This window comes from Piliocolobus tephrosceles, chromosome 16 (genome assembly GCF_002776525.5).
Source record: "Piliocolobus tephrosceles isolate RC106 chromosome 16, ASM277652v3, whole genome shotgun sequence".
In the NCBI taxonomy this organism is placed as follows: domain Eukaryota; kingdom Metazoa; phylum Chordata; class Mammalia; order Primates; family Cercopithecidae; genus Piliocolobus; species Piliocolobus tephrosceles.
The window spans coordinates 46,227,610-46,237,011 of NC_045449.1; the positions used below are offsets into that span (position 1 = coordinate 46,227,610).

The 9,402-nt window shown below is 36.3% G+C and overlaps 1 protein-coding gene across 20 annotated transcripts in view; it reads left to right on the plus strand.

The window, feature by feature from the left end:
• Window positions 1–9,402, plus strand: part of SKAP1 (src kinase associated phosphoprotein 1) — a 329,329-nt gene that overhangs the window by 122,791 nt on the left and 197,136 nt on the right. The window lies entirely within an intron of this gene.

Sequence of the window (9,402 nt, forward strand, 5' to 3'; positions counted from 1 at the left end):
CATCATTTTTATATCAACACTGAGATAATTTTTTTCCTCAATTATCATACAAGGGATTGGTGATTTTTCATAGGTTTGTTTCCAGTGGGAGTCCCTTCTCTTCATTCAGACTTGTCAACAGATGAATGCCCATGAACATCCGTCTGAGCATAGAGTCAAGGATCATCATTCAGTATGGCTCAGAGAGGCTGGCACCTTTCACTTCTGCATGAGCAGCTAGGCCTCAGATTGTCATGGCCAGGATGTGACTGTCAGCCCTGCCCACAATCCAAGGGCTGGATACCTGCCATATGTTGGATGTGATAAGGGAGAAGATGAAGGATCAGATTGGGACTTTTTTCACAAAGGCTACTGGGGGATAAGATCTGTAAGAAATAAGAATGGTATAAAAGAAACAGTGATAGATACCATAAGGAAGATGTGGTTTCAGTGTTATGCAAGTTGGGGAAAGAGGAAGCTGATTTTTAGCTGTCTGATCAATAGCTCATATTAGTGTGGTAGCCTCTGTCATGTGAACATTCTTTTGAGGTTCATATGCAAATGAACATTAGGTGGAATGTCTGCCAATTGCTTTGACTATTCTTCTTCCATTCATTTATCATTGAGAACCTACTATGTGCACAACTTTAGTACTGGGGACACAGAGATGAAGCTGACAAAACCCTTAGCCCCATAGAGCTCATATTTTACTGGGGCCGATATGTTATATAGTATCAAGTCATGGTAAATGGTCTGAAACTAAACAGAACAAAAAAGACAGAAAGGCAGAGAGAAAATGACTAAAAAGGGTGACAGTAGATGTCTTTGAGAACAGGGTGATCAGAGGAGGCCTCTGTGCAGAGATCTGAATGAAGTGAGAGATCAAGCCGTGGGTTGATCTAAGGGAGGAGCATTCCAGGCACAGGGAATAGCAGATGCAAAGGTTTTGAGGTAGAACCCATCTTGGAGTGTTCAGGGAATAATCAAGAAACTTATGTGGCTAGAGCCACACCTGTATGGCTAGAGTGAGATAGTGTTAGGAAATGAGGTTGAAGAGACAGAAAGGACTAAGTCACTGAAGGCCTTTTAAGCTACAGTAAGATATTTGGATTTTATTTTGTATATCATGGGAAGCAACTAGTGAGTTTTAAGCAAGAGACTGTCATGATTTAACTTACATTTCTAAAAGAATTCTCTATTCTTTATAGAATTGATTTTAAGAGGGATAGGAGTGGAAGAGGGGAGAGACTAGGGTGAGGTATACTGGATGATCCACAGGAGATGGGAAGAAAATACTAGCATATATGTATATACAGGTTGAGTATCCCTTATCCCAAATGCTTGGGACCAGATGGGTTTTGGATTTCAGATTTTGGAATATTTGCATATACCTAAAGAAATATCTTGGGGATGGGATCCAAGTCTAAACATGAAATCCACTTATGTTTCATATATGCTTTATATGCATAGTTTGAAGGTAACTTTATACAAGATTTTAAATAATTTTGTACATAAAACAAAGTTTGTGTTAAGTACTTATGTGTAGAAGTTTCCACTTGTGGCACCATATCAGTGCTCAAAAAGTTTCAGGTTTTGGAGCATTTTGAATCTTGGACTTTTCTATTAGGGATGCTCAACCTGAATATGAGAAAGAAATTAAGCTTTTGTAATATTAATGAATTATTAGTATCATATGTAAGATCTGTAAATATACATAGTAAATGGATAGTTGTGTCTAATAAAACTTTACAGTTGGGGAAATCAATTTTAAAAAGTTTAAAAATCACTGTTCTACATGAGAGATGATGCTGACTGATCATTGGCTTTCAGCATCTTTTCTTTGGAAATTGTCATAATTATTTTTTGTGCTTTTATTCTTTTTCTTATCACTACATAGCAGTGGTTCTTCATTGCCATAAAAATGAGCATGCACAGGGAAGCACACATGCACATTTGCATATAATTTCAGAGTGTTCACAGGTACCACATTAAGAATCTTGACTGTAGAGGATCATTTTAGAGCATGCTTAACCCCAGGGATATAACATTTATCCTTTTTTCTGAATATTCCAGCATTTCTATCCCTGTTTTTGTCAATCCTAAAATTATTATGTGAGTACAAATTTTTTATTTACTTCTCAAACCTGGAATTCTGACTTGCAAGTGAGGGCAGTTTGTTTTAGTTATATTTTGCATCCATCCATTTGTCATTAAACTATATTGAGGCTTAGAACAATAATGCCAAATCTAGTATTTCTCTCACAGAATAGGCATCCTATTTCTCTCTGTTTTCTGGAATGTTGCCTGGGATGTCAATATTAATATATATTGACAAAGGTCCTTATGATAGCCAAACAGGAATTAGAAGCAATGTTTTTATAGTCCATGATGTGATTTTTAACATGGATCCCAGCCATCTGGCTATGTACTGCTTTCATCAAAGAAACTGACAGTCCTCTGTACTTTTGTGGTTACACCTCAGGCTCTTGGGTAGAAGTGGGAGTTAAGATCAGGCATTTTTCAAGTATTCCTTGGAGTTTTTTTTATATATATAATTTTTGTACTTTTCTAAGTGAAGGAACATAGCAGATTTTACCTGCCTTTTAGAAACTACCTAATGGCCCAACATTGTGGGAACCTTCCAGCCTATTTTGTTATATCTGTCCAACCCTAGTTACAATTGACACCATAAAATGTTAATCTTTTAGAGATTTCCCTCAGTGTACACTGTGATAATTTCCTACTTAAAGAGTTTGGCCACCTTTTTGCTGAGGCCTTTGGTGTCAAAGTATAGTTAAAATTAATTGCTGATAATAAAATTCAGGATGCAGGTCCACTGTGATGGTCAGATGAAGGATGACTTTTTTCTTTCAATGCTGTTGAATTTTTATAAGTGAGGACACAAGAAGCTCCACCAAAATAAACAGGTTATTTGACTTTATAGGTGTTTTCTTTCCAACTCTTTTGTCCCTTCTACCTATAAAGCCTGTTAATGTTTGGAGGCAGTAGTGATATGATACAAAAATGATATAGAGGAAAATAGACTGTCATTTTGTTTTTGAGAGAACATGATGCCCCTGTATGTAAACTATGACATAAAGAAGTGAGAACAATTTCTTCTTTGTTTACTCTTTGCTGTTTAACTTTTTGCAATTCATCTTTCTTTTTCAACAGTCTAAGACAAGATAATGAAAACTCTCTGTGATTTCAGTTTATTCCTTTTAAAAATTAACTTGAGTTAGAGACGAATACTCAAATTCATTTTTTAAAGCCAACTCATATAGTTTACATCAACTTTAGTTTTGCTTTTAAATCACATATTTTATTTTTTAAAATGTATCCCATTATTTAAACTTTCTTACTAAAGTCTTTGCTTGGGATTTGTTGTACTAAACTTAGCAGACATCCCCCACCTCCCCACCATCACACACATAGTCCCTTTAAAAAATACAGAGCCCTATAGTTTAAATTGATTATACTAACTCTATTGATATTGCCTGTGTCTGCTTTATAACCTGAAGTTTGTAAATTACTAGACGAGAGTCTGAATCATAATAGATTGATGCTAAGAAGTCAGATAATTTCAGAACCTTGTGGGAACTTTCTAGTTTCCACTCTTTTATCTCCTCAGAAGACTTTTTCATGAAAGACAGGGATTAGTGACGACTTTCTAATGCAGAGTTGGTCTTTAGTTTTTTTGTTTAAAAATGACACTTTGAACATGTAGTGCATAATGCATTTGAAGGTCTGTTGCCAAGCAGCTTGAAACCTAGGGGGCATTGTTGAATTTGAAGGAATAGTGGGTTCAAGGAAGGGACCAAAAGAAAACTTGAGAAAAATAGAGTAAGACTGAAAGTGTTCTATGATAATTAGAATAAAAATTGGATATCAGAACTTCACGGGTCAGCTTCTGTTCACACATTTAGCCTTCACCTTGCAAAGAAAGGGATGTATCAGGTAATTAGGTCAAATCAATGATTATATATCTTTAACTCAAGTGGAAGGGACTGTAATTGTGATGAAATTTGTCTGAAGGGGAACGCATGGGGAATCTTGTCAAAGGTCATCAGTTCAAAGGGGAAATTAAGTTCAAGGTTCGGTTCCTGTTCACACCAAGCACTACCCCCACCCCCTGCCACCAATAGTGCATAACAAGAAACCAAGCAACCCATATTTCTATATATAAGTTATTTTATCACTTTGGAACAAGAAGAATTTTTCTCATCCATATCCCTTTAGGAATGTAGAATTAAAGTAGTTATACCTCCTTAATGGAGCATTTTCTCCTGATGTAGACAGAAAGAAAACCTCTAGTATTATATTCCTGGCTTGTTGGTTTCTTCTGCTTTGTTGCTAATCACACAGAAGACACCCAGCTGCATGGAATGCAAATAAACAGCCCACCTCCAAGATATCACATGGCCAAGTATCTCCTAATGCAAATTCCTGACTTGTTTACAGAATAATAAAACATTATAAGTTTAAGATTGGAGGCAATGAAGAGACAGCTAAGAAAGTTGTTTGGGGATCTCTCTCTCTCTCACTCTTTTCCTGAATTCGGTTTCCCCTTAAACTTGACAAAGTGGAACAAAAATTCACCCTTGTCTTGGTCGTTCTTCTGAAACAAAGGGTCTATTCTCTCTTTTAATGCATGTAGAACTTCCATTAAGGTTGACCGTAAGCTCCTGCATGGGATGAAAAAAGAAATAGCCCTCAAATCTTTTCTTTACCCTGGTATTATTTTGAAAGGACAAACAATAAGAACATAGTTTCACATAGTGTTGTAGAAACCCTTGCTGAGGAGACACAGCCTTTAAGGCCCAATGGCCTTTAAACATTCTGGATTCTATGTCATCCTAACACATTCTTTCCTATAAGATCATCCTAGTAAGCATCTTAAGAGAAGTATCTGCAAGAAAACAAATTACTTAACTACTTAAAACAAATCAAGAAAATTCTTGCAGATATTAAAATTTTTTTTCACCCAATCAGATATTACCTTTGCACTTCATATAGTGACACTATTACTGACTGGAAAACAGGAAGCATAACTGGTAAAAGGAAAACTAGCAATCTGTTTTCTCTACAGTGGAGTTTGTGTGTTTGGACATGTAACCACATATGCACTGGAGCCCAAACTGGGCTAATGGCTAAAATCATATTATAATGTTAAATGTGATTCATGTAACAGAATATAGAAGTATTTCAAATATAAGCACAGGTAGCCAAACCCCAGATGCTTGTGTCTTCCTTAGAAAGATTTTTGTAGAAATAGACTCTTGCCATAAAATAGGACCAGAAAGCATTTGATGAAAGTCTACCCATATTTTTGTTCGTGATTTTCCTTGTATTTATCATGACTGGTGCTTGGATAGGCTTATTATCCTGGGGTTTCTTCTTGAACAGCTCTGTCTTATTGTGTCAGAATGTATGTGATTTCTGTCTGTAAACTCTAAAGTACTTGCCAAATTTTAACAGAAAAACAATCTCTGACACAGATCATGATTGATAAACTATTTCGGAATAACCAAGCCCGTGAGTGAAGATCCTAGGAGGCAGGTGCCTCGCTTAACTGAATGGGTTTGGGAGGGAGGAATTAAAGGGCAGGGGCAGTTCACACTTTGGTTAAGCTCTAGCAACTAAAATTTCTACCCTGGTAAAATTTAGAAGTTCAAGGAATAGCACTACCATGATATTAATGACCTTTGGGGGCATATAGAGTTCAGAGTTCATTTTCTATTTACAACATCCCTTGCTGCTCCACCTCTTACCCTTACCCTTCCCTCCTCCCCTCCAAAAAAGCACTTATTTAGGGCATTGTGACATTCAGCCTGGCTAATTTTTATACAAAAAAATAGAGTCAGTGGAAAATATAGCAGTTACGTATTGGTAACGGATAAAACTAGGGATGCCCAATGTGGGGAGAGGGTATCTCCTGAGCAGTTCAAAGTTCATTCTTTGTTCACATATAATGAAAAGTCTTCAGTTATCAGGTATTTAAACCCAAATCAGCAGTTCCATATCCGTAACCTGAGCCGAGTGTTCCTCCATCTAATGGCCATGCTGCTGTCGTTTGCAGTGAGTTGGGTGACACTCGATTTGTACTCCGAGACGGGAACAGATGGGCTTTCATTGTGAGACTCCGCCTGTATGCAAATGTGAACGGAGTTTCACCCGATCCCAGGGTCTGACCTGACCGTGCACATGCATTTACTCAACGTGGCTCAGCCTGGGGGTGCGGCGAAGGGGGAATAAAAAATGGCAATCGGATAGTACCAGCGGCAGGTCAAGTTTACCATCCGTCTTTCAGCGGGACTGAGATGGCAACACAGTTATTTAGTTTCAGTGTTGATGTGCGTTGCAATAAACTCCATCATTTCACCTGTTTATGAACCCAGCCTCGTATGAGATCTCTGTGAAATCAAACAAAGCTGGCAATCAACTTTCTTGTTTCCAGCAGAATAGGGGATTATGGACTTTTTTTTTAAGCATCTTTAATTGTTCCCCTGCCTTACATACATAAATCAATATTTTTTCTCTAGCCCTTTTATTTCTCACATTGAAATTATTATTTTCTGATTTGGAGGAAGCAAAATACATTTTCCCCAAAAGCTTTTTGTTTCAAATTAAGAAGTATGATCATTAATGTCAGAATAAACAACCAGCATTTTAGATGTCGATTAACTGTTTTGCATGTACATAGCAATGTACAGTCTCTAATAAATCTTACAATTAAATGTGCAGCCCTTCATTAGAGGGAAAATATGAACAGCTGGAATCATACACATTCTATTGACAGAGAAAAATTTCATTTCATTTGTAATTTTTCACATTGGGAAAGTATGAGAGATGAATTGGAACCACAATTGTTTCTGTAACTGGGGAGTTTTTCTTCACATGTACAGAAGGACAACAAACCAGTGTCTCTGACTTCAGGGTCCAACAGCAGTGATTTGCCTCAATTTTCTTCTCTCATGAAAGTAAATTTCTCTTGGGAAACATATAAGCCTTTGGCTAGAAAACCCTTAGGACAGACACCCCAAACTGTAACAAATAACGAATTGATGCATTTTTGCAGTACATCTGTTCGTTAAGGGATTCTGTTAACTGATATCTGGAACTGGCATAAAAGAAAGAGTTGCTAAGAATATAGTGAAAGTTGGTGCATGCAGCAGAAACTGCTTCTGATAAAAGATACTGCTTTTAGTAACACATACATATTGTTCAGAATGGAAAGAGGGTCTTTCAAAGTAGTATTTGTGCAAGTGCAGGCGAAACCAAGACAGGCTTCTCTCAAAAAAGGTGCCAAATTGTCTCTGCCCAAAGATTCCTTTCCACCTCCCCTTATTCCAGACCTCATTAAAGGTGCAAGGCCAACATAACAAGACAGCATTTTCAAGCAGTTCTAGAGAGTTAGGCTTGAAATTATTCCAAATAGAAATAAATGGTCAGGACTAGGACTAACATTTGTCTACTAGGTACCTAATAGTAGCTGACAGACATAATAAAGAATAAAGAGTTGCATGACAGTATAGCAGGTATTTAAAAATGTCATACTCTTCTCCTTGGCTATTGAAAATGGATTTGATTATCTTTCTTGGTCTCTGAAAATGTATTTCCAAATAGATGGGAGGTTTCAAGAGAGTATATATGTGGACATATATTTATATATACATACCAACACATATGTATATATTTATATCTAAGCATAGAGACCCTTTTTACAAACAAGGTTTTATGTGAATGCAGGATTTTGTGTCTACATAAGCCTTTGCTCATGGTTGAATTATTATAGGCCATCTTAAGTTAAGGATATTATTTATATCGTTAGAAAATTTACTTGAGAATTGTCAAGGCTGTGCTTACCGGGGAATTCAAAACATTTATTTATGTTAGAAGCAGGGGACTCATATGTTCTAAGTTTAACAAGAGGCTTAACAAAGTTATATTCTGGCATGAGTAAACTCCTGAAGACTTTTTTAAAATATAGTGAAAAAGTAACATGAAAATATTTACAATATGAATATCATAACCAAATTATTAGAACCACTACTTATGGTTGTTTTTTGCTTTAGTAAAATGATGCATTTTTTTAAAGTGTTGTCTAAAACCCTCTTGAGATTTGGAAATCAGCAGTTTCTTTTTTTAGTGTCATATTGAAAGTAATACCATGAATTGGGATGAAAATGCTTATTTTTTAAAGTTCTTGAGGAAGAAAAAGCCCATACACCACCAGTTATCCCAATCGAAGCTCTCAGGTATCGAAAAAAAATGATACTTTTCATGTCTTTATGAAATCTATGAAAGTTTATTTTTCTCAAGTGATTGTTTCACGAAGTACTTGTCAACAGGAGGAACTGAGCTCAAATAAACAACAACAATAATAATAATAGCAAACACTTATATGGCTTTTATTATGTACCAAGGACTCTTATAGGTGCTTTACATACATTAACTCATTTAATCCTAGCAAAAATCCCGTGAGGCATAGTTCCTATTTTTATCTCCATTTTACAGATAAGGAAAATGAAACTTGCCCAAAGGTTAGATAGCTTCTCCCCAGAACAGAATATGGAAACTGTGAGAAATTAGGACTCAGACTTTTAGAAAGACCTTCCATGTAATTGGATGAATGATTTGTCTCTCTATGCCTATTTCAGCTGTAGAAAATTATGATGTCTTCTATAAAAATCACATTTATGAAACATGCAACATGTTTGCTAAGCAACAAAAAGGAAATATGTAGTATTTCCAGTCCTTTTAAAGCCTTGCAGTAATGGAGATCACTGTTCTTCACTGATGGCATGATGTGGGACTTCTAAGAAAGTTTTGCAGTCTTCTCATCAAAATTGTCTCATCAGTAAAATATCAAATCCAAAAGTAGGTCTAGTTTAAGTGATAATAAGTTGTATACTTTTCTTAAAATTTGACCTTGTCTAGTCTATGATTGTGTTCGTTGGCAACAAAATTATGTTACTCTGGAGACTTTTATTATTTTTCTTATTTTGCTCTAAGGTTAGCTCAGTTGTACTTTTGGAAGGATGGGTGAAGAGAAATTAGGCAAATACAAAGGTCTTTTTCTTTCTCCTATTTTTAAAGACCAATTTCGCATTGTATCTTAGTGTACCAGGGTCTGGGTTGTGAGCCATTTACTTCACAATGAAAATGATGGCATTTATAGATCATAATTAGCTCTGAATTCTAGTCCACCTGGAGAACTCAGCAAAGGGGTACATCCATTGGCTTGAGAGAAGGGGTTGGGGGAGCCACCTTGTGGCTGGAAGACGACCCAGCAGCCTCCAGGACTTGCTGTGTTCAAAGGAAAAAGGAATGGAGATGAGGCTAGAAACCAGAGATAAATCAGAAATATCAATCACTAAATATTTGTGGAAAGTGGTAAGGGATATAAATAGAATCTATAAC